We start from the raw sequence: 27786 nt of genomic DNA on the forward strand, positions 1-27786 counted from the left end.
AAACCATGCACCCGTCGCGTGAGACCGACCAACTCAGCCACGTTGTGATAAACTACCTTCAGTAAGATACAGTATTATTTAAACCTTAAGCGAATGTCACTCACATGTGCACACACACACACACATTCACCTACCTGCTCGATGTGTTTCGGGTGACGAATCTCCAAGGACACAAAGGAAAATGAGAAGAAAGTATATCATCCCTATTAGTGTAGGGAAGCAAACCTTCATGTTTGGTACAGTTCTATCTAAAAAGTAGAAATATTTTATTAGTAATTACATAAATATTTACATACAGTAAATTGAGAATTATTACAAAATTAAAGAATTTAGAGTTTCCGCTAAAGCCTGATTTTACCAAAAACGAAATTTTAAGTACATTAATCGACGTTCTCCGTGACAGTATATATTTCACCACTTGTCCCTCTTTTGTAGAGGTGATGTTTCGAATCTTTTCATGGAATGGAGGAATTACTAAAGGTCTCTTCAATCGGGACTATAGTTAGCCGAGCTCAGGTAGAGCAGAGTCCCCCTGTGAGTTATGATGAGTTTTACAGCACACACGACATGAAAGTCGGCCCGTGAACATACATACACACTGGCGCAAAATGGTATAAGTTTCTGATGCACCTAAAACCCAACAACAACAAAAACAGCAACAACGCCAGTAACATTAATTAAGAGAAACAGAAAACCAGAGAACAAAAATTCTTTTAAACGTTCTGCACGTTGGTATTATTCTTTCTATTATAATATAATTTCTAATATACTTTCTTTCTAATATAAGCATAGTGCTTTTTATCCTCTTAGTTCCTCTCCAAACACGTTTTGGCATAGAAGTTTCCTGCACAAAGCTTGCTGTTTGAGAATGTTGTACCAGCTGTGAATCTGAGAGAAGGATATGTCTGAGAATGTTATCTTGTCAGTTATATATCTTGACATCCATTCTGCATTATATGCCATCTACACTGCACTGTGCTGCCACTTTATTAGGTACACCTACCTACTAGCGGGTTGAGCCTCCTTTAGTCGTCAAAACAGCCTGAATTCGTCTAGGCATGGAGGCGCGCTCTCTTGTTCTTCATTGATGACAAAGGTACGCGATGTGGACGTCGGCTGTTGTAGCCCATTCGCAACAAAGTCACCCTGAAAACGTTGTGCAGGAATGGAGTACCATACAGACATGAGTGTGTCACGCAGTTCCTTGAGATTCGACGGATGTGTAGGCCTGCAGCGAACAGACCTTTCCAGCTCATCCCAAAGATGTTCAATAGGATTGAGATCCGCGGGCAGCAAAGAAATGTCATTGTCATGTTCCTGGAACCATTCCGTAGTGATTCGGGCTTTGTGCACCAGCGCATTATCCTGCTGGAAGTAACCATCTGACTGAGGATAAACTGCCAACATGAACAGATGCACTTGGTCAGCAACGATGTTTAGGTACGATGTGGCATTCAGACGTGAATCTATGGGTATCAATGGACCCAACGTATGCCAAGAAAACATTCCCCACGCCATAACACTGCCCCCACCACCTTGCACAGTAGTCGTCAGACATGACGGGTCCATGGATTCATGTTGTTTTCGTCAAATTCTGAGCCTTTCATCAACATGCTGCACCAGGAACTTCGACTCGTCAGACCAAGAAACTGTTTTCCGATCCTCGATAGTCCAGTGCTGGTGTTGCTGTGCCCACAGGAGGCGCGCTCTCATGTTCTTCATCGATAACAAAGGTAAGCGATGTGGACGTCGGCTGTTGTAGCCCATTCGCAACAAAGTACGACTAGTGGTGCGTTGCGATATTTTGTTATACGCACAAAGGTTGTATTCTGATGTGATGTGCGACATTGTGGCCCGTCTGTTTACTTGCACAATCTAGTCACCCTCCTCTGACCTCTCTCATCAACAAGCGATTTTCTTCCACAGGAGTGCCGTTCAGAGGATATTTTGTGTTCGTTGCACCATTCTCGATACACCCTTGAAACTGTGGTGCATTAAAAGTTCAAGAGAACTGCCGTTTCAGAGATGCTTTGGCTTTGTCCAGCACGTCTTGCACCTACTACCATGACACGTCCAAAGTCCGTTAGATCACTCCTTTTCTCCATTCATGCTACGGTTTGTACGCTTAACTGATACTAGAAAGGTTATTCTGCTGCATTTATATCCACAACTGTGGTCATGTGACTTCCACCATTGTGGGACAAACCATTTGTGTCCACAGCAGGGATGTACCTAATAAAGTGGCAGCACAGTGTACATACCCAATCTCATATACCGCTTAGAAAACTACTTCAATTTTCGTGGCGATGTTCTCTTGTTCTTAGAATCTCTCCTATCCAAAAGGACCCTTGTGCTAAAGATCGGAACAAAGACCTTCATGCGTCATATAACTGCCGGTGTGCCTCAAGGGGGGAGCTCCTGTCTGGCGTTCTCTTCACGGCAATCATGGTGGTGTTTGTGGCCAACAAATGCAATTGGATCACATGCTGACGATGTCAAGCTCCTTACTAGGATATCGCCATCTGACTGGGCAGCCGAAACCACTCAGCAAATCAATAGCAAGCTACAGGACATGGCTGACTGCCTTAACGCCTTCAACCTCCAAATTAAACCACTAAAATCTCGCACAAATAATTTTTTCACTAACGGGCAGCCCAATAACGTTGGAGCCTGTGCTCAATGGCTCCTCAGTTCCAAGTGTTCAAACGCACAATGATCTGGAAGTCATTTTCGATTTCAAGTTATCTTTCAACGATCATGTAAACCTCATACAGTCGAGGCTGACTTCACTACGCTGGGTCGCCAAACAACAGCTGACCCACACCTGGTAAAAAGATACATCGTAAAAACCTATACTCGACTATACTGTATGCTTCAGAGATATGGGCCTCGGCTGGCGAATCCAATATTAAAAGGATATTCTCTGCCGAATTCTGGCTTCTAAAATGAGCTGACAACAAACTCCACCTTCCCCCAGCTCTCAGATCAACGCAAGTTAGCAGATGCCCTTGAACTGCGCAGGCTCCGATCCTGCATCGGAGAAAGAAGGTTGCTGTTCACTATCAAGATGGCCATAGGTAAAATTACAGAGTCGAACTTCTCGGATCACTGCTCTTGGCGCATCCCCCATCCCTTATCTCCGGTCTTCAGCACAGCTGCTAGCAAACCATAACCGGCTAGTACTAACCAGCAGATTCCTGTCAAAGCAAATGCTGCCCTCACTTGAAGCGATCGACAGTGACCTCCAAGAAGTGGTCAACAATAAAAAATACAGGAAGGGAATTCTTGTCTAACTGAAAATGTAGAACTGTGCTTTGTAGCTTTCCAATAATCTGGATTTATGTGACATATATGTTTTTCTCATGTGTATCTCTTTTATAAATATGTATTGTAAACCCCTGGCACGACCATGCCGTGACGGGACTAATTGTATGTATATATCATGCTGCAACTAAAGATTCTATTGTATTCTATGTTTCTCGTGGCACAAACTAAGTTCATTGGTTGCACTGCATGGATCATGAACGCTGCATCCTACATTGTGTTCTGGACAATTCTATGTGCCTTAACAGCTCCTTCCATAATGCAGTGGCGCCTCCGTAGCCAGGTGGAAAGGAGTAGCAGTGAGTACCACACGCTTCTTGATTAGACCGGGGTTCGAGTCCGTCACCACCAAATACGGAGGATGCGGAAAGGTCAGGGAATGACCACTGCATGTTCCGGAGTAATATGGATTTAGTTGCTAATGCTCCTAAAAACCAAACAACAACAACATAATGCAGTCCAAATGAACATACGAGGGGAGATTGAAAAGTTTTAGTCTCTCATAGAAGGAATGCTGGAAAGTTATGAAAGCCCATTTATTTTGCAATATATATAGTCCCCTTTAAATCAACACACTTTCTGGCACGATCCACTAGCTTTCATAACCCGCTCAAATAAAATGCAGAAGACTTTGTCTCAAACCAGTTGTTGACTGCATCCACCACAGCATTGTCACTGTCGAATTTCTGTCCTTTTTGAGATTTGGAAATAGAAAATAGTCCGATGGAGTGGAGCCAAATCTGCTGAGTAGAGCGTTGCTGTAATAGCTCGAACTTAAATTCACGTAGTGTTGCCATTATCTTGATGGAAGATGACTTCTTTGGCCAATTTTCTTCGCTTTCTGATCTTCAGTTCCTCGCGAAAACATCTCAGTAGGTTAGAATAATACTCTGCATTAATAATGGCACCTTGTTCCATAAAATCAACCATGATCACTCCTTATACATCCCGAAAGACAGACGCCGCTTTCCCAGCCGATTTCTGCGCGTGAAACTTCTTAGAAGGGGGGGGGGGAGAGAGAGAGAGAGAGAGAGAGAGAGAGAGAGAGAGAGAGAGAGAGAGATGTTTCGATCGTTCTTTTGTTTCAGTATCGAAGTGGTGCACCCATGTTTCGTTCACAGTGACTTAACCCTCCCGTAAAACGGAGCTTCATTATCTTCAAAAATGCTGCACAATCTCATAAACACCTGTTCTTTCCCGCTTCTGATCTGCATTCAGTCCCCTCCATCTATCATGACTGCCGCTCCGGCTTCGCCTCCCACCAAGTACTCACCACTGAAATGACTCCACTATCTGGACGGGATTTGTCTGTTCCAGGATTGACGCTACCCGGATTTGATCCTCTCGGATTGACTACTAAATATAATTTAATGCAGCTCACTACTGAAATGACTCCACTATCTGGATGGAACCTGTCTGTCCCAGGATTGACACTATTCGGATAGTGTCAATCCTGGGACTGGACTCTACCAACTATGACTTCACGCAGCATTGCTGCCAACGCCATATGGCAATCCTGAACAGTGCTTCCTTGCACGGCCCTGTTTCTCCCCATTTTTCTCCTGACGGGGGGAGGTGGCAGTCCCCTCGTCTCCTCCCTCCTCCCCCCGCCGCCCCTCTTTATTTCTGGTGGGGCATGAGCCTGCCTCACTGATTTTAGGATCATTTACTCTATTGACCCTGTACTTCTGTCTCTAACCCCCCAGCCTTCAGTGTTCCCTCCCGTCTAGCTTTCCAACTAGCGTTCAACCCATGTCAAAATTATCTTAGCCCTACACCCAAAATTCTTAATGACCCAACCTCTAGCGCCCCCTCCTTTTTTTTTTAGGTCCTAGCCACCGAAATCTCAGAAATTAGGTAGTAGAACATGCCAGAGTACTTATTTAAAAATACTGGTGTACCTGGTTTGCCTCCAAGGGGCTTAGTGTGGGCAACGTTAGGGTTCTGGGGTTCGGCAGAGGTTCTGGCATGTTATGAAGGATTCAGTCCAGTCTAAACTTTATGGCATTCAACGTCAAATGCCTTGCAATGTGCAGAGCCTATAGGACTGTGCTTACTCCTACTTTTCAGGTCCCTAACGGCTGTCTGCCCCTCGATTTTTTCCTTTTGTACTGAGGCTTGTGCTTCTCCATCAGGCATGTTATCCCTTTAACCTTTATGGGTATTACCATCAATGCCACTTCGGATCCCAAGGCGGAGAAAACACGCTATTGGAATCTTTTGATGCAGAGTTGGCAAGACAGATAGTCCGCTACCTCTAACGGTATTGTTAAGTTAAATTTTATCCCTAACGTCACCTTTGCCACGTTAGAGTCCACTCAGAAATAGTTCCACCCTGGTCTATACATACCACCCTGGTCTATCTATTCCACCCTGGTCTATACTTACTCTCTGGTCATGGCTCTTTTAATGACAACCTTGTTGAATCTTCACTCTGTTTGCGCCTCAGAAGACCGGAATCATATTCTATATCATTGTCATCGACAGCGAAGAAGGTTCTGTTGAAGATCTAGAACTTCGACAGAACCTTCTTCTCTCCATTGGTGTCACTGTCCGAATTGAACCAGACTTCCTGAGCACCATATATATATATATTTTTTTTTTCTTATGTGATTTTATTTATTATTTTATGTGTTTTTTTTGTGATTTTATTTATTATTTTTTTGTTTATTTTATTTATTATTTGTATTATTTTATTTTATTTTTTTGCTCTGTTGTTATGGCAGTAAGAGTGTAAAACAGAAGTTTGCGCAGTTTTGACCCACTTCTCCGTGGTTTAGACGGACCTCGGCTAGCTTTCCAGGTGACTGTCTTCCTGGATGTGTTGTTTGCACACACACACACACACACACACACTTACGAACATTTCTGATCTTTTACAGAGTTCTGTATTCATCACCGTGTACCAAAGCGAAGTTAAACTGATGTTCAGGTGTCGCCCTACAAAAGACACTAAAAATGTCTATATGCTTTTTCCGTTTATTGAATTCGATCTTTCAGACCTCTTGTCTCATCCATTTTGGCAAATTTGTTATGCAGTATGTCTGAACTGGAACAAATGTGTTTGCGGCCTCCATGGTAAATCCCTTGAACACTTCTAATAATGCCTTAGTGTCAAATAGCATATAGTAACAATTCCAGTTAACACTACTCAAGAAATACCAGAGTCCATCGTAGTCTCCCTTCCTGTAATTAAAACTCTGATCTTTCTTTTTACCACTGAAATTTCTTTGGATATTACCCATTTTATAATATTATGATCACTTCTCTCTTTCAGTTCCTCAACTGCCATATTTTGATACTGCTTGGCTTTTTGGTGACAACTAACTCAAAGATATTTGACTCCTATAAACATTGAAATAAACATTGAAAAGTAGCTCCTATAAACGTTGAAAAGTAGCGTCAATGTTACGTGTCACAATTTTGCAACGAAACAACGAACGAATATCAAATTTTGCTTTAAAGTGGGAAAATCTGCAACGGAAAAGTATGAAATGTTAAAAAGTGTTTATGGTGATGAAACAAGTCATACTAGTGTGTTTGAATGGTATAAGCGGTTCAAAGGCAGACGTCAGGATGTCAGCGATCCCAAGAGGTGGACAAATTTCGGTCGTCTTTTAACCCTTTGAGTGATGGTTAATGAATTGGATTTGAATAAGGAGACGGTTCGTCAATTTCTGTTTGAAAATTTAGGGAAAAGGAAGTGCAAAATTTGTGTCGCACCATCTCACGGATGAGTAGAAGCAATGAAGAGCATCATCACGCGAAGACTTCGTCCAGACTTGTCAAGACAATCTTGGCAAGAAGGATACGACACAGACACGAAGGCATACAACGGACTTAAAAATCATCAAAGTTGTTTTTCGACAAACCGGGTGTATTTCACACGGAATTTGTACCTGAAAAGGAGAGAGTCAATACTCGTTCTACGTGCAGGTACTTCAAAGACTATTGAAGCGCATTTCACTAGTGAGGCCAATTTCGAGAGAGAAAGGCAGTTGGTTCTTGTTGCATGACAATGCCTCCACCCATTCCGCACTTGTATTGAAAATATTTTTGACGAAACATGTGATTGTAAAGATCCACACAAAGATCATTGTAAAAGATGCACCCTACTCTTTCGGCACCAGCAGACTTCTTCCTCTTTCCCAACATGGAAACTGTCCTTAAAAGAGAGTGAGATTTCAAGATGTTGAGGATATAAAGAAAACATCATCTCTTTGGGAACCCATTGACTCTTTACTGAAACTTTTAGAACAGTGTTGTAAGTGCATTCAATCAGGTGGTGATTACTTTGAATAAAAATATAATAATTTTTGAGCTTCTTCGCTCTGTGTTCTTTTTATTGCACCACTCCGGGAACTTTATTGATTCACCTCGTATATTGACATATTTCCTTTTTTTTAAAGTCACGTTTCTTCGCTATCAGAGATGTATTACTGTAAAAAAGTGTTAAGAATCGCTCTGTGCTTTTCTAATACAATTATTTCTACTTTTTCTTTTAAAAATTTACATTGTGACGTTGTATTATTACACTACACAGTAACTTGTAAAGAATGCGGTAATCGTGTATAATATTCCCCAATGTAGAACGTCACGACTTCTCGAAAAGTAAACTGGAAAACATAACTGCTGACGAATTGCACGAATTGTTTTCTTCTGTTAAAGAAAATGAACAAGTTCCTTAGCGTTGACAGTGAGCAACAATATTTATTCTATTTGAGTAAATTATATATGTAATAAATTGTAAATACACTGGCATTAAAGGAACTGGCAAATCCTTTACAAGAACCAACTGCGCTTATAGAATGAAAGGGCACCACACAGGCCAGAATTATAAGGCAGACGATTCAGTTTTTTGAACATTCGTCCTCGATTTTCGCCCTTGCGGAACAGAGTCTACCCATAGAAAAGAATACCCGCTTTTTTATTGATTGCTTCGTGAATATTTTATTACTGCAGGGAACATACTCGTCACTCGAAATGGCGGATGTGCACGGAGTGGGGGTAGGGATTGTATGGTATCTCCGTTAAGCAGTGGTAGCCATTATGTTGCTACCATTTCCACGTATCTCCCCTCCCAGCTCTATTGGAATTTTCTGAAAAAGCCACTTGTTGTGAGGAGCAAAAACTTCACTCAAATTACGTCGTTTTTATTAAAGAATTGCCTGTTTTATGAACTAGCAAAAATAAGTAGAAAAATAGGAAACAAAAAGTTAATTGGTGAATGAATAATTATCCCCTCTCACTGGAATAAAGCTCTACAATATCGTTTCATGCTGTTAAAGAGAGCATTATTTAATGATGACAGAAGTAATTCTCATTCTGGGAGTGCTGGTTTTCCATAACATCTGAGAAAGGGCTGAATTCGAGTCAATTTAGTCTACTGTTTGGCGCCAAAGCAACCGAGGCTATGAGGCGGCGGTGTATTGTAAACTACCCTCGCCAATAGCAAAGTGGATATAATCACCGTCCTTCCACACCGTGTGGAAAAAAGTCTGGGTTCGAATCCCGTCAATTATGAGAGAAGTAGTTGAGTTAGCCTTCAGCGAACCTAAAGAGTGGGTATATGTTATTACCTGCGAAGTTAAAGATTATTGAGAAGATTCTGGCAATCTCGACTACGCAGAGTTCACCTGTAAGCATTTTGCATTCGAGAGATAATACACAGACAGGGACTTGAGAAAGGACACCTGCTGCTTCCACAGATGTGTCCGTTTTTGAATTGTCAGTGTATATTAAAAAAGTTTGTGAATTGGTCAAGGCATGTGTTACACGGCAGTCTAAAATTTTGGCTTGCCAGAGAGTGCTTAACCTACTGATGAAAGTAGTTATTGGAAGGTGGTGCGCACATTATCTATGCCGTTGTACTATGTCTGTGGTTTAGGAATATTTGCAAGACTTGTGCTCTACTTCTGGTAAAATCTACAAGAAGTAAAGCAACAGTGAAGCACAATTTATTTCCATTGGGTTTGTTTCTATACAACGTTGGCCGAGGCAGCACCTTTCTCCTAAGATTTAGGGAAGGTTCATTAGCATTCACTAGGCTGATCCTCAGTTTATGAATCTTCACAGCCTGCCGTGAAGATTCATAAACTGAGGTTCAGCTTAGTAAACTGTAACCATAAACTAAGTTCATGTGTCCTTAACAAGATTGGTGTCAAGGTGCCAGGATTTTTCCTCATCATTACCTTTCATCAGCCTTCTGAACATGTCAGGCATCAGTAAGGTATGAATATTCAGTGAAGATACTTGATAGCTCTCCTCTCAAGACTCTAAATAAGCTTCTTAATAAGACTGATGATATCAATCGTCTCCCCTTTCGATATTTAAAGGAATGCCTCAATTTAATATCTAATGTGATTTCCAGTTTCGACAGAAAGCAATCCACGAACAAGCAGCTCCAATACCACGTCACGAACACTACATGTTCCCACTCACATTTATTTTATTTCAAAGGTTATATTTGCAGTCATAAGTAATTTGTACCCAGAGGAGAAGCTACCACGGCGCAAGAATTAGCAAGGCGTAAGGGCTCAAGCAGATCTGGGAGGGGTGAATAGCCCACGTGTTTGTTCCTATAAATTTTTTAATAAATATTGTAGAAAGGAAAGTATGTCGAACGATAATAACACCAATATAATAGCAGAGCGTCACTATACGTAATTTCTTACGTTTTAGGTAATTGGTGCTAGTGTTAAAAGGTCATTTAGTAAATTAAAAATAATAAAAGACGACAAAAGAGCTTTTATAGGGAAAACAAGATTAAACTGGTTCTCTACTATACTAGCTATTTAACACAAAATATCGCCAAAATGATGGACCTTAAAGGATTAATTAGTGATTTTGAAAACATAAAGGAAAAGAAGGCAAATTTTTAAATAACAACCAAATTTATAAATTAATCTAATTATAATGTTATAGATTATTAAATTGCTTATTTTGATGTTCCAATTTTTCAACAATTCATTATAATTTTGATATGTTGAATATTACTTAAAATGAACAATATAAATAATATTTTTATGAGTAAGGCATTGGCATTTCATATTAATAAAAATAGAGAAGCGGGCATTGACACACTTTGCATAGGGGCCCAAATATTCTAAATTGTTTTGGCCCCTAAAATTCTCTAAATTCTAAACGCCACTGCCTGCACTTTTTTCTTTTCTTTTTTTCGACAACACTACAAGAAAAAGAATTGGTTAGTTTATGAGAACTTAAACAAAAAATAGCAGCAGCCATTACAGCGATATTTGTGTTTCTTTCATCCGGGCTACTTTAACTCGATCCTATAAGCATCTTTCTTCACCAAGTTGAACGGTTGCAAAATCTTGCTAGAGCCATTCAGTACTTTTGGCTATAAAATCGTATATACACAATGGCCTCATGAATAAAGCATAAAACGCCTCTTAAGTCCTTTTATGCAAAAATAAATAACTATTACATCCAAATTTTCATAAGTTTTGGCGTAATCTACTCAGGAGGCTCTACCACTTCGTTTGAATGGAGTTTACTAGCCCGAACAAGGCTTGATTGTCATGTTTATCATCTTTACTATAAAGTTTAATTAATTTATTTATATTCTAGTTCATATCCTTTAATTTCTGCAAATTAACATAAATATGATAATATAAGTAAAAATACCAAGTTTACTGCATCTAGTATTGAAAAAAGATTACTGATAAAATTACCCTTTTGAGAATTTGATCAAAGTAGTGATTTAACGGCTCTTTGGGTAAGAACTATATCAACAATATTAGTACTAGTTGGAAAGCTATGGAATGGTCATGATGTTGTCTAGAACATTGAGTCCCTTTATAAGATTGTTGTTTATTATTATATCTGGACTCACCTATTATTAATGCATCTAGCTCACTTAGAATTATATAATTTTGTTCTTCATAAACGCTAAGTTTAACTTACCTCAGTATTTGCTTTCACGGAGGGGAACTTCACAGCCAATATCACTGAAGGCCATTCACCGGACTGTGTCGATTTTCTGAATGCTACAGCATTGCCAAATGATAGCCGGCAAAGAGGGTAGGGTTCACAAAATCGAAACTCTCTCTACGTCCCCGTGTATGAATCATCAACACGGCCTTTATACATATATAAAAGCAGAATCCACGCTATGTAGCCGTCCCCCAAGATTCCGCACCTCACATCCGAAAACATCAATTTTCCAGTTCCCTGCTCTTTCCGCACACATCCCCATCCATTATTAGGCTACTACTAATATCGTAGTCAGTCAATATCTTGCCCAAGAGCAGCACCTCCAGGTACTCGTACACGGCATAATGTGGGAGAGAACACAGTGTCACATGGTTGGATTTCCATCTAAATGAAATTAATATTTTATGACAGTTCGTGTATGATATTTATTGCATTTTCCGTGAACGATTTTGAGGCACGCTTGTTTCATTTAGCATTCCGATATTTGAGTTTCGCTGCCAATCACCAACGTACGAAAAATCAGTTTTAAAAACAAAACCAATACAGAGTAATATGTGGTAATTTAACTCACTGTCTTTGACATAATTATTAATACATTACTGTTCATATGTTACTAATATTTAATAAAATATTTTCGATATTTTATTAAATATAACATATATACAGGAATAAGAGAAATATATTTTGCGATTCTAGCCAATCTATTGGAAATCCACAGGTTGAGGCATTGCTAAACGATGAAATAAAGTTAAGTTCAAAGTAGGACAAGATTGTTGAGCTGGGCTTGCTATTGACATACACAATTTAATTTAATTTAATTTAATTTAATTCTGTAAAAGTGAATCCAATAAAGCTTACAATTTTGCTCTTCTGTTGCGTGGTTTCTTAATGCTTCTGGATTATCTTTACCCAATTGTTTATAACAGACTGTCTGCCTTGCTAGTGTGTCGTGGAAGGACGAGATTTCTAGTCTGTTGTGGAAGGACGAGATTTCTAACTTTATGACAATATCACACAACCGGATTATAATTTATTCATACCATTCCTCTATTTCAATTCGTATAAGTTGTGTGATCAAAGATGCGATTTTTCTAGTATTTAGTAATACTAAGAGGCTGGACAAAAGTTTGCCTTTTTTTTTAAATGCGGTGGACAGAAGAGATAGGATAAGGGAAATTTGGAGAGAAAATCAATTAAACCATCCATCCAACTCGCGTCAATTGACAATCGTTGTTTTCGATGTACTGGTAACCGAAATCAGTATTAATTGTGCTGTTCTGGGACCAAAATTTCTCTTGAGGGAACAGTAATTTACTGGAAGAAAATACCATTAATTCGATCAGATTAAGACTAATTAGTTTGGACTTAACTTTCATCTAAGGCAGAAATTTTTGTAATGTCCTCGTGATCTGTCTTTTATATTATTTCAAATATTTCTTATTAATTGATTGGAATTTTTCTTTTCCTAGTGACAATATTATTAAGAGTGTTGTTAACGATTTAAATGACCAACAGTGCACGCCTCTTATATCTTTCAGCGCAGACTCCCTTTGGTGTTTCCCTATGTCTTTCACTGCAGAAGTGTCACTGGCCATCCGATGCAATGCGGTAGAATTGCTATTTTTCCCAGTCCCCTACTAAGGCTCGAGTTACTTGTTTTAACTCAGTGCTGGACAGACTGAACATGCTTTTCTTGGCAATCTCTGCCATATGCTTACTCAAATAGTCGATGACGTCACATCCAAAGGCCCGATGGTGCACAATTTGGGAATTTGGATTATATTATTGAAGAGTCAACGCACTCTTTTATTTTTTGGCCAACGTGGTATGCATCGTATTAATTCTTACAGAATAAAGAAAACTACAGGCGGCTCAAGTTCGCTTAGTACGTCTTCTTTTTCACATTAGTTAGGAGCGAGAAGCCACGTGATGGAACTAGAGTCTCCCGTTCTTTTTTTCCCTACTTTAGTTATCAGTTCTCGCCAAGAATTTATAAAAAAATCCACTTCGATTTCTGTACATCACATAAATGTAAATAAATGTTCCCTTTTTTAAAATTCTACTGACTCCTAGTTTACACAGTGTTATAATGCAATTAAATCAACCGTTTTAATTTATCTCCCCCTGCGCCCAGTTGAATGTACTATTGTGTGAACACTCCATTAAATTTTTCTACTGTCACTCTACGGTCTCTGTAGGATTTTAATGAAGTGTTAAGCACAATTTTCACTTTGCAGGAATTATACTTTTGGAAAAAATTCATTTTGAACATCCTTTGGTACCATACGATTGACTAAGGAAATGTTAAATATTTCAGTTAATCACCGAATTGTTTGTTTGTTTTTTTAATCCAAAATTCCAATTTTATTTGAATTAACGAATTTGATTTTCAAAAGAATAATATTTTTAGGCAAAACGTGTACAACACATTAGATAGATAGGTACGTTAGCCACGTTACTTGCATTAGTCAAAGTTTTCGATCACGAAAACCTTTATAAAATTCTGTCTGAAGAAATAAATATCGCAATATTTGAAGTAGGTCGCTACACTTGGAAGAAATTCTTGAAACGTTCAGAGAATTTACCATAACATTCCTTACTTTTTGGGGACAAACGCTCCAATCAAAGAGCTTGCTCCAGTAATGGTTCTAGTTGACATGTAGCAACAGTCAGGTCGATAGGATATTTTGGGAAATTTTCAGGGCACCAACCCCAAGTGGGTTGCTGTGGAAGTCACAGATTCGTATAAGTAGCTTTTTTTTCTTTTATATTCGTTATTTTATGCAGTTACACTTCGGAGGAAAGATATCGGTAAGTATAGCTTATCCCTGTGTTTCGGCATAAAATTTGCTTAATATATTATTGATAATATTTTTCTAATAAGTGCACTGGATTTTCTGATCTTTGACATTTGTTCACCTTTCTTTTCGTTATGGCAATCTATCGCAAATCGGACTTTAAACAAAAAAAAAAAGGGAGATGACTTTGTCTTTATATAACGAAACGGAACTGACATATTCCACAATATATATGGAAGGTTTTGTAAAATTTACATTTCGATCAAGACATATTTGTCTTATTAACAACTGATTAAGAAAAAAACTTTAAAATAAACTTTTCCAGGCAGACTTATGTCATACACACTGTTCAGATGTAAGTTAAACTTTACCATTCCGCATATGCAAGCCAAAGAAATTGCACATGCATTGCATTATAATATAAAGACTAAAGGTTTACATGTATTTATAGCTAGCTTAAATTGCTTTATTCGCAGTCATTTGTTTATGCATTATTTGAACAAAGAAATGCAATTAAATTTAGAACGACAAGCCATAAAAGAGGAGCTTAAAATATTAAAGTACTTGAATTGGTAAAAGCCTTATTTCTGTATGCAGTCGATAAAAGCAGACTACAGTAGGTTTACTACTTTTTTCAATCATCTTCAGTGCCAGGATAGCTCTTTCGTTCAGTTCATTAAGTGTTGCAACTGCTTTCCCAGTGGTTTCAACTTAAATTATTTCGTGCTGATAATTTGATTCAACGGTTCTATTTCTTAGTTTGAATAGTTTTTCAGCAAACTCTTTCGCAAGAATTGCATCACCTGTTAGATTTACTTGCTTGTTTATCGTCAAGCTGGATCGGTGAACAGCCTTTCAAATATATGCGTTTTTAGGTAGGCCTGTAGTTCATTAGCTTTGTTTCTGTAAACTAAGTGGCAGTGTTTGGTGAAAGTCACAGCCAACACCAAATATACTCCTCTCATTTCTTTTCTATAATGTCGAAGGTTGATAGTGCGATTAAGATCCTCGGAGGTAGCAGAGTTATGAGGTATTAATGCACTAATTCCGTTCAACAAGACGAACTCCTGCAGAACCTTTTTTAGTTGTTTATTTGCTAGTGTTTCTGGTTGGCGTCTCTTTACTTGGCAAATTTCAGGGAAACTCAAATAGTGTAAGCCGTACTTTTCTTGCTCTTGCTAGCAAATGTTGCAGTAATACCTGATGATACCACTGCAATGGGCAATCATTTTCCAAGCACGTGAATACCTTGGAAAATTGCAGTAACAGTCAGCGAAGTTGCGGACTGGACTGTCCTTTTCGATAATATAATATGCGTAATAAATGGAATTAGCTTTCTTTCATTTAATTTGTTTCCAAATTCATTTTCATTTAAAACGCATTGACATTGATTAACATTGCAATTTTTCAAATTAAATTAATCGTTTTAAAAATACAACGTTTCATTTATTTCGAGAAAATCTAATCTAATCTTTTATTTACATGATTTTGTTTATAACACTGGCATTAATATCGCAAAATTTTAAAATATTAAACCTTAAAAATAAAATTAAATCAACTACAAAAAACGTATTTGTTTTTTTATAGTTTAATCTACGAAAAGCATATTTTTGAATTTGTGCATTAATACCTCATGACTCAAATGGTGTAAGCCTTTAATACATCAGGTATTTAGTCAGATATATATTTAGTTAATTTCGTATTTAGTTAGATAAATATTTAGTTAATTTCATATTTGGTTATATACTAATTTAGTTCATTTCGTATTTGGTTAGATACATATTTAACTTAAATGCAGGGAGTGCTTTTTTCTCTTAATTTTAACCCTGTAAGCATAGTACATATTTGCGAAGTACACCACTCAGAAATATGTCGTGAAGATTTTGTAAATCATTAGTTGGTTGGTTACACCAAGTTTAGTTTAAACTTGAATAACACTTTATATTTTCGTGTGTAAATTAAGATGGCAGCACTGGCAGGGATATCTAAAAAAGAAACAAAAAACAGTCCTGTCAGATACTTCTCTTGTAAGCAACTGTGCTTGCTGTTTTTGTACTACGCTGGTTCCTGGTGTGCAAAATTCGCCAGTGAACCAGAGGGTTTGTTTTTACTTATTTAATTTTTTCTTTTTAAAAATACAAGATATTTTTAGTAAAATGCAAAAATATTTTGAACAGTAACATCTTATTAGGACATCATAAGATAAAAAAAAAAGTTCTGTAAGAGTGAAATAGAAAAACTTTTGCTATAATGGATTTGTTTTTCATAATTGAAGAACACGAAGAAGCGGAATGGGATATTTAGTGTTGCAGAATTTACTACTAGTGATCTACTTCATCAGAACAACGTGCATTGGAAAATGTTAGTGAAAAGTCACAGAAACAAAAAGAAAGCAAAACTAATACAGGGTATAAAAGATATATACTAGAAGCTTTAATCCAATTCCAGTTAGTAAAAACGATTTCCTGAATTTTTCTTTGATTAAATTAGAATTTTTGTTTGTTTTGTATGAAACAGGTTATACTATTTTTGTCACCTAATACGGGTGGAGTTGTTTATGCTCCAGTTTACCAGAATCGGTCGTTAAAATAAACGTGCCTTTCCCGAGTTAAACATTAAGCGTGATGAAATTGTGCTGTAAATCGCAAGTTCCTTGGTGGTAGGAGGAGGAGGAGGAGGAGGAGGAGAAAACTGGGGTCAAAATAGCAGCGGCTCATGATGAAATGGGGTAACCGTTTAAAGAAAACGTTTGAGCATAACTGGTTTAGAGAAAATTAAAAGATTTTCTTGGGACGTTGAATAAAGTCGGCAGGTAACATAAACGAGCATGACATAGCAATTAATGAAAAACAGTTCAGTACCAGAGAAGGTGCAAACGCACTGAGTGTTTATTCAGATTAAATCTGATACGTGATTGTAGAATCTCCGCATACAACGATTTTGTTATATATATATATATATAGTTTAGAGATGTAAATATAAAAGCAAGGTGGCGAATTTGTGTAAAACCACTGATAATTTCAAAAATGATCTGCACATTTTCGAATTGTAAACAAGGGAATGGGGGAATATATCTTCTGCTCTAAACGTATAATATTTTCGATTTTTTAATATAATAATTTTCATTTTCAGTTTGAGTTTTCTGTTATGTCCGCGTTACTAAACAATATATTTGAAAATGTGCTTTTGCATCAAAGTCTCTACCGCACTGATGCACAAGTGTGGTGGAGAATTGTAAGTCAGTTCCTGTTAATTCCAAGTGGAACTATTTATTATCTACAGTATAAAATTTAAAAAAATAATCTGCTGTTGCATTAATTGACATTATGTTTTTAGCAACGTTAAAAGATGGAGTTACTTTAGCAGATTTTTTTATTTCCAGCATTCCGTCATTTTATTACAGATTTAGTACAATTTTTGGTTACTCACTTGCTAACCAAAAGGAAGAGAAACCGTTTTCAGCAGTTCATTTACAGAACCTTTAACCAACCCAGTCAACTGCTTTTCGACGAAGCTCTTCATGAACAAAGTGACAACGTTAATGAAGATGGTGGCCATCCAAGTGAATCCAAACAAGCCTGTAACGACCAAAGAAATCGGGCTGGATTTAACCACTTTGAAATCCAAAAGCACTGGATGGGAGCCCCTTTTATTGGACTGCTCCATTTTGAAGTAGACAGAGATGTATCTCATCTTACCGGATATCCTAACTTTGGGTCCAAGGTTCATGAACTTTGCATGTCCTGAGATTAAAGAGTAACAATGTAAGACATCTGAACACACGCTACCACTGCATAACAGAACATATAAATGCAATTTTTATACAATTTTTTAGACCAATTTATACGGTTTAGTTACATAATAAAACGATAATAACGCTAAAACAATATAACTACTTTCAGACCAACCCAAACTACACATGGCTCAGGCGATGGGCTGGGATGCTGTTCTCCGATGGAATTATTTCACACAAGTGACACTGTTTTCATTTCTGAGTTTTTTCTTTTAAATCAATTATTTTTTAATTTTTAAATTTATACAATATATGTAATTAAAAAGTTTAATTGGCCACAAACCATAAATATCAAACTATGTTTGATATTTATGGTTTGAGGCCTGCCGGGTAGTAGAAAGTGTGAAGCACTGTGAAGGCTACAGGGAAAGCCCAAAAAAAAAAAAAAAAAAAAAAAGGTGAAAGTTAGAAGATGGTAGTGGGGGGACGCGGCAGAAGGATAGAGGGGGCAGTAGTGAAAGCGCCCGCCTGAGTGAAAGGGGAGACAGAAGGGGTCCCAGTTAAAATGCTCATCCTGCTCTGAGGGTGAGATATCATAGTTGGGAAGTGGGAAAACCCAGCAGGCGAAGGGGGAGGGAGGGTTCCACCCAGGTTGAAGTATTGGATGGGGGAAATGAGAGATAGATCAACCAACTCAGGTGGTAGGAATGAAAGAACTCCTAAATAGGGAAAGGATCCCTATGTAGGAGCGCCTTCATTGGTGCTCTATCACACACTGGCCAGGGGACAGGCCACGCCGGCTAAGTAGCCACAGCATGGTGTCTGCTTGGATGGGCAGGGGGACCTGGGCCATCATCTCACCTGGGTGAGAGAGACACACATTTGCTGTAGTCAAAATCCTCATTCACACTCTACTTCCAGTCTATTTTTGTACTTTTTTCTTACCTTTTATAATATTTTTTTAACATTTTTTTTTACATTTTCTGTTAAGTTATAATCTATTTTTTTCAACTTATTCATCCTCTTTCTCACGCACCAGGGGGGAATGCAATGGTGTGTAGTGTAAATTAATAAACTAATACATAATGATTAAGATTAAGTAAGCAAAGTTATTGGAAATTAAAAACTAGGGTCAGTGTACACTTAACTATAACGTTATATGGTTTGTGTTCTTTCTCTTACACATTTACACTCTCGTTCATTCGTCTGGCTCTCATTTCAACTGTTCAACTCACGAGCGGGAGGCTCTTCATCGGGACAGAAAGATTCACGCCCGCTATTCAAGACCAGATAATCAACACCAGGCTACAGAAAATATATCGCCAAGGATTTCAGAATGACAGGTGACACATGTCGACAATGCCATCTTGTTCCAGAAACAATCCAGCACATCAGCATAGGATGCAGGGTTATCACCCAGACGAAGTACATTCATAGACATCACTAGATCGCCAGGATCATCAAAACTTAGCGAAAAATACCAGTTGATCAAATAAAGTGTACTGTACAGAACTCAGGCCGTTCTAGAAAAACCGTGCTCAGAAATTATATTAGGATGCCATAATAACGGACAAAACGATTCCGCATAACAGACCAGACATAACTCTTAACTACAGGAAGAAAAAGGCTATATACGAGATCGATATAGCGGCGGCTAACAACAGCAACCTCCAGAAATATACGAGGAAGGAAAGAAGGGATCGGGAAGTCCACAGACCTAAGACAGGAAGCCAAAGAAATGTGGCATACGGAACAAATAATTACCATCTCAATCGCGATGCCAGCCACCGGCATGGTGTTAAAGAGCCACCATAAGAACCTATCAGCAACAGGACTCGCAGAGAACACTTACATGGTACTACAGAAAGTCACGATCCTGAACATCTGTAGAAGAGACAGAATTTCTCGACCAATAATAGTAACAGAACATAACCACTCCATGCACCCGGTACAGTACCCCAGCGGGATGGAATAAAACACATAAGGAAAAGAAAGAGATAACAATAATAATAACAAGAACAAATATAACATTTGAGTATGTACAGAATATTGAAATTTCCGAGAAATGTTTATATTTTCAGTGTACCTCGAAAAGACAATTTCTGTTTAAGAGAATATAGCTGTCCATATAGATTTTTATTTCATATTTTGCAACAGCAACTTATTGGTAAAATTCATAAAATTTATTTAATAATCCTGTAAATACTGTATATTGGTGGTCTGATTTTACTTTCTGACTGGCATGTATTCCTACATAGCCACTTCGTTCGAATGATTCTATAAATACAATAATTATTTACTCTGCCATGTAATTAAGTTTGAGTAACAAAATCTCCCGTATGCCAATGGTAGGCCAATCAGTAGTTAAAATATATTGGTGTTGCCAGAAATATTTAGCCAGATTAAAGCAATCTTAAATTCAAAACAGTTTTTCACTTACCTACGTATCTCACTTGAGTATTATTGATTGCCAAATTTGCGCTAACGACGAGAGTGCTATTTGTCGCTGTAATTTTGCATTCACCCGTCCTATGCAGAGTAGATATTCCAGTAAGAGTTCCGTTGTAGAGCTTTGCCTCCCCTGTAATATTAACCAGTAGAATTACCTTGTGAAAGCCTTGAACGAGATCAGGCAGTTTCATTGGATCTAGATGAGCATAACTAGGGTTACTTAGAGATGCCAGGATTTGATCGACGTACTCATTGGCTGAACTTCCTGGTATTAAAGCCTTCAGGGGTATTTTATCCAGTTCTCTGTTTACCGTTTCTAAAAGAGCTTTACTGAGTTGAGTTTTAATTATGGGTAATAGGAATCCAAACAGGGTTTTGCCCATAGTGTTGATTCCTTTCTGGATAAGATCAGCAAACTTTCCTCCACCCATAAGATTTTCAAAGTGCAATTTCACGTCATCGAATTGGATAAGCAAGTCCAAGTCTTCATTCACCTGTAGTCTGTCATTTTCAGTAACATTTAGAGATGCTCTGGCTCCTACTGTAAGATTCTTCGATTCCACCCAAAAGCTTCCATTACCTGTGATTGGAATAATCCATCCTGCTTTTCCATCCAAGATGTAGTAACCAGTGATACGTAGAGAGGGGATTCGAAGACCCAGAGCCATGGTGAGATTTTTAAGATTGAGGTCCAGCACTTCAATAGAAAATTGCGACAGTCCTTCTACATTTAAGTCATCAACTGAAATTTTTAACTTTAGTCCCGTTTGATCCACACTGGTTTCGAACTTTTCGTAATAGAATGGATCGAGAATAGGCATGCCGAATTCTTTGATACCAGTTCTCATATCTTCTTTGAAGTCCTCCAGGATTTGGCGCACATAATTATTAATATTAAGATCCGTTTCTTCCTCATCGGCTGCTTTGATGTCCCAGAGGTTTATGCCTTGGATTCCTGGAATCACAGAATTATTAACTTATTAATTACCAAGACAGAAAATGTAAATTTACATACTGTTGAATTAAGATTTGGATTTAAAAATTTATAAAGTTTGTTTTTCTTATGTATTTTAATATACTGATTGACAGACAGGAACATAATAATTGACTGAAGGGACCAATGTGGTAATATTACAAAGACATATGAAAACAGGTAACACTAAATCACGTTAAAAGACAACAAATCCCTAATGACTTTTTAAGGCTAAACTTGGCAAGGAGCAATTCTGCTCCTACGTGCCGAGTCACCTAAACTAAAATGAAATAAAATAAGGAAAGCAAAACAAAATAACACTCACCCACCCCAGACAATGCGAATACACCTTATCAAGTTTAGCCTTTAAAGAGCAGGAATTTGCCGTATTTGTAATATGGTTTAGCGTTTCCTTCATATATAGTAAAGCATAGTGATTTTCGATACGGACGTAATACCGTCCATTATTGACTTATATTGCCTTCCATCCCAATTCCTATTCTATTTTATTTGAAAGTTCATGACCACCAATCTGTTTCTTCATTATGTTCAATGAACATAATCTAACATTTGGTTTATGTTAATTAATTATTAATTTACTGATTATATCAAATCAATGTTATTTTGCATATTTTCATTTGGTTTAGACATGTCGATTGACTGTCGATGTTTAAATGTGATTTTGGTTTTGTTGTGGTTGCTTATTTAACTTAAGGTAATTATGACATGCTTTTTAGTTCTTCAGCTTCAGTTCTATTCGTTGTGTACTATCTGTTTGGATCGTGCACTTGCACTGCTCGACACCTGCACTGGCAGCACTTGCACTTCTCGACATTAATTATTTGATATAATAGGCATCCTGACATTCAAATTCCGAGTATCCAATAGAAATCGATCTATCACCTTACAGAGCCGCACATTACGCAAATTACTCATGCCTATAAAAGCACGAGTTGCGACCACACCACTTCATTCCCGGTTTTTGGCTCACTAAGTGGTACAGCCACTTCTCCAGTACTCAGGATGGCAAGCCATCGTCGTTTAGATGGATGTTGGACGACTTGAAGCTGGGCAGTCGCAGGCGGAGGTGGCACGATGGCTTAATATGTCAAGCAGTGTCATCTCGCATTGCACTATGGAAGCCGTTTCAGGAGACAGGAACCATTACAAAACGAGCTGGCCAAGGTCTCTCGAGGGCTACGACAACAATAACAGACTGTTATCTGGCTCTAACAGCAAGGCAGAACTCTATGATGTCCTGTTAATTGTCTCTTTAGGTTGCGGGGGCCACAGGAGAAAATATTTCCAACCGGACTGTGTTAAGAAAGCTCAGTTCATGTGGACTATAAACAAGGAAGCCAGTGACTTTTTATCCCGTTAACCTTATTCGGTGTATAGGAGAAACCCTGGAGACCGCCATACAAATACAAATATCTTAAACCCCATTAACCTCCAACCACTGCAGAACTCGTCGAAATTGGTGCCGTGACTTGGAGTCCTGACAAATGGGGTACAGTTCTGTTCTCTGATGAGTCCTGTTTTAGCCTGAAAACAGATTCTAGACTTTGTTTCATCTGGAGACAACGAGGATGAGGCACCATCCCTACAACATCGAAGAAAGGGACACTTACGATGGACGCGATGTTCTCGTGTGTGGTGGAATGCTGATAAACGCCGCACGCCTTCATGTTTTTGATAGGCGTACTGTAACTGTGCAAGAGATACCGAGAACTGATTGTCGAACCCTATGTGCAACCCTTTAGGGGTGTGGTTTGCCCAGATTTTATTTTCGTGCACGACAACGCCACTACATATAGAGCTCAAGTGGTGGAGAATTATCTTGAAACTGAAGATATCAACCAACGGTTGCGTGGCAAGCACGATCACCAAACTTAAATCCGATCGAACATGTGTTGAACGCCCTTTGGTGTCGCATTATGCGCCGGTAGCAAACTCCTCGGTCACTTGGTGGGCTAAGATCTGCGTTTGTGGAAAAGTGGTATTTGTTACCACAGAATCCTATAGACACACTTATATCTAGGCTAGTTCACCGCTGTCAGGACTGTTTAGCCGGTGGAGTGAATTGTACGCCATGCATAACGTGACCGTATTTTTGATCATCTTGATGTATCTACTTTTGCAATTTGACCTTCTGTTGTATACGAATTACCTTTTTGGTAATTCTTATACAACACCTAAAAATGTTCCTTAATACCTGTCCGTAGGGTCTCCTGACTCCTCGTTATTCTATGGTACTCCGTATTTCATTGTTATTCTATAGTACACCACCATATTCAATTCTATTCTATTCTTTCTATTTATCGTTCATTTAAAAAGTGGTGTTCATTCTTTAGTGGATGTGGGTGTGCGTCTCCTTTGGCTAGGTTGGTTGGCTGAATGAGGTTTCTTGGTACAAGGACTTCTAAGGCCAAAATGTACCTATCCAAAAGTTGCCCGTGAAACAGGATTGTTTAGTTTCAAGGCTATCTTATATTATAGTTGGTTATATAATTAAATTCGTTTCAGATATCTGAAAAATTCATCTAAATTTGCACCGTATCCTATTATGTGTGTTATTGTCGTTGACTCCTGTAAGGTAGATGAAAACTGAAAAGCCACTTTTCCGATGCTGTTATAGTGACTGCAATCAACAAGAATGTGTTTTACTGTAAATGGCTACAGAGAACGCATGTCCAAATTATACTAAGTAGTTTATTTAATGACTTCCTATTTCTTTAATGTTGCTGTTGTTGTACGGTTTTAGGACCATCAAGGGATTTAGACCATATTGTTCCACTGTGTATTGCTTCCGTAAAGTGTACTTTCACGAGCCGATTTGCATGTTGTGCGGGCTGAAGAACCAGGAATAACTCATGGGAAAACCCTACTCCCGAGATCGGTAACTATAGCCTCGATTGAAGAAACTCTTAGAAAGCCCTCTAGTCTGTGATGGGACTGAACTCAGATCTCTCCAAACAAGTGACAAGTCTTTAATGTCGCATATAAACTACGGCAATAATTCTATGTTACATTCAAAAAAAGGAAAATAAGTTTTCTTTCTCTAGCTTTTTACACTGTCCTTAATTTTTTTACATACCTTATTCACCAGTTTTTGAATTACCATGCTCTTTAAATTGCATAGTAGAAATCAGGACTTGTAAAGAACGTTTGAGCTTTTTTCATAATCAACTTTAATTATGCCTACTTATAGTACTACCGTTGCATGATACGACTTCCCTTGCAACTGTTCATTCCCTTGGCGGCTGAATCAAGTTAAAAGATAACGAGAAATAACTTACCATTGCTGAAGTCCAGCTTAGCAGCTGTAGTGACTGCAATGAACAATACGACAAAGCAAAGAGCTCCCGGTGTTTCCATATTAAATGGTTTTCTTAATTATCTGAAAAAAAAGAAAAGATGAAGTTTTTCACATCTCCAGGACACTTAGAAAATTTGCAAAGCTTAGTGTCTTTATAAAATAATAAGTAAAGAATTCAGACGGCGAGGCCAAAACGCTTAATTTGAAAATGATTTCCGCTGCCAGAAAACAATTAAAATTGCTTATTCATTTCATATTCACTCTGTAGGATTTGATATTCTAGTTATAGAATATCACTAATAGGATAGATATTACTAGAATGGCAACAGCAGAAAAGAGTTTGAACCCGTCTTTCTAGGGTATTATGTACCAGCTCCATGGTAAGAGTAATCGATCGGTCGATTCTGAAGCGATTTTAAGTCGGTCTCGTTATCATATTAGTTTGATAAATATATTTCGTGATATAAAACGATGTGCATTCCCCTATAACTTAAATTGAAATATATACGCGTGAAAGAAATTGTTTGACGACTTTTCAAATATAGTTCTGATTATGAACCCGGTTATTTCAAAATAGCTGATGATTCGTTCAATCTCGGATTTTCCTTTAAATTATTGAATAATTTTACACATGATTCTTGTTTGATTACGTTTACCTTTATATTTACATCGATTGCAAATGATCGATCGTCAGGTAAGCGAAAACTGCAAACGAACTGCTAAACTTTGAGCACCTCTGCTGAACGAGATTCAAGTCAGTCAGTCAAAAGTGCTGGCTAAACCGTGCCGATAGTTCCCTGCTCTTTCGTCACCCTAGTGCTGTGTGGGAGTCGTATCATGATCCATAAAATGGAAATTACTTCCCACAGAACCTGATCACAGCTTCCCATAGAAAGTGACAATTTTGGTTTTGTACCTAGGTTTCAAATTCTTAGGTTCCAAATTCTTCCATCATTTAAAACAGCCGTTTGACCAAAATAAATAAATAATAATAATTTAATAATTAATATTAGGGCCACCTGAGAATATACCAGTGTCTGTAAATTGAGTGCGTCCTCAGGTCGGTTTGCCTATTTTACTGGACGAAAAACCCCGAGTTTACTGGGTAGGAGCCGTTCATCCAGAGGCTATTTTAAATGATGGTTCCCCATACCATGAGTCCAGCTGTTGGCCCGATATACCGCTTTCTGATACAGACCTGCCAACAAACATTGCACTCACAAATCTTCACACATCGTTCGAAAATTATTGTGTCTCATGTGAACATCAAGTTTGTTTTCTGTGCTTTTTCCGTGATATAAGCTCTTATGAACTCTTCTGTCCCTGTGTGGTCGTCCCGGAGTATAAAAGAATATTATTTTTTTCTGAGATGAGGTTGATAATGACAGGTGATAGTTTTAAATTGGAATTAGAGTCCCGATCGCCTATCTGAACTGCCCACGCGGCGGTTCTGTTTACTTGAAGACACATTGAGGTAACTGTTTTCATTTCAGATAGTCAGCTCAATATTGCTTCTATAGCCGGAAGAAAGACATTTTCGAGAGTAAAATGGTCGAGCATTGCTTCAGAATTTACTTTTTGACGTTAAAAACGTTTTTACTGGCGTTATCCAAAAATTTGTAACGAAAAACCGTCATGCGAAAAGCATTACGGAAGTGGCGTCATCTTCATCTTCGGCAGGAGCGAATTATTGTTGAAATCATACTTCAATGATGGCAACAATAATCTATCTTCTACTGGACCAAATTTAATGAAATTTTGCACGGAGATTCATCTTAGCTCTGTACTCGAGGACAAACTTTCAAACCTCTGAAAATTGCAGTAGTTTTCCAGGATAGTGGAAAATATGAACATGTGATCAAGGAAATTTTCTCACAAAATAAACGGGATAATGTGGACGTACAGCATATCGCTGGAAAGTTAACGAATTTAGTAACAGAAAATTTTGGGAACTGGGAAATGCGTTAATTCGAAAACGCATCTGGTTTCAAGTCACCTGGTGTTTTCAGATTGAATGCAATTTTTTTCTTTACAATTAAACTCAGGCTGGGAAAGAGTTCTTCACATTTATGAAAATATTCTTCAATTTGGACACGTCATCAGATCTTTCGATAAATACTACACGTAATGGAACAACTATAGATGGTGTATTTAAGTCGAACTGTTCAGTGCAAAAATTATATATCGCACTTTAGTCATCACAGACCAATAATTTCAGTAACGATATGTAATTTTTATTAATAAAACAAAAGCTTTGTTCCATAAATTTTATTAATATCTGAAAAGTAAAACGTTTTTAACGCCTGCCGATAACTCTTAAATGTAAAACGCGTTAATAAAACGTTAAACATTCTGTGCAGGACACATAATGTACCTGGCACATAATGTTTTATGTTTTTATCCCATATGATGACCCTACACAAGCCCTAGGCTTGTGTAGGGTCATCACGTACGCACGTACGTTTGTTAGCACGCACGTAGAAAATGAATTTGTATATTTAAAAAAGGATTAGATGATATTCGCGTGATTTTTGGACTTCTGGAAGGAACGCGTGAATCGGTTATTTTAATCGTATATTTAGTTTTCTTAGAAAATTTTGAACGGTGATATTTGCAGGAAACAGAAATGACATTGAAACATCTTACCTGAAAAACAGCCGGAGCAAGACAGAGAGAGAGAGAGAGAGAGAGAGAGAAAAAGAAAGAGACAAAAGGAAAAATATTTTTCAACCGGCACCCAGATGATAGGATTCAAAGAAATGTAATCAAGAACTATATCAAAAAAAAAAAAACAAGCATTTTATTAATCGCCTTTCAGAATGGAAGGTTCACCTGGGAATGTGTCCTTATGTGTCTTCCAAGATAGTAGACTTTCTCAATGCGGAGACAAATATCGTGGCAAAAGCTATTTTTGTGAAATTCCCTTATCTTTTGCGTCACACAAACGTCACCTTATTTTCTTTTTATGTAATTATGAACAGGTGCATTTGTGATTGCGTTCATTTATTTATTGTCTTGTTCTTTCTCGATGGCCATTGGATGAGTTCTCTTCTTATTTCTTGTCACACCCAGAAAACTTTAGCTCGCTTTGGCAGCGATTTGTTTATTTCTTCGTTTTAGTCATCTGTAAAATAAACGATTATCAAAACAGAGGACCCTGAGCGATTCTTTTAATGTCCAGAACTATTACGAGATATTTATCCAACTTGGTTTTTACCAATACGGGAGGACA

The sequence above is a fragment of the Mastigoproctus giganteus genome, chromosome 5 (assembly GCF_048544385.1).
Source record: "Mastigoproctus giganteus isolate SK-2022 chromosome 5, ASM4854438v1, whole genome shotgun sequence".
NCBI classification, from domain to species: Eukaryota; Metazoa; Arthropoda; class Arachnida; order Uropygi; family Thelyphonidae; genus Mastigoproctus; species Mastigoproctus giganteus.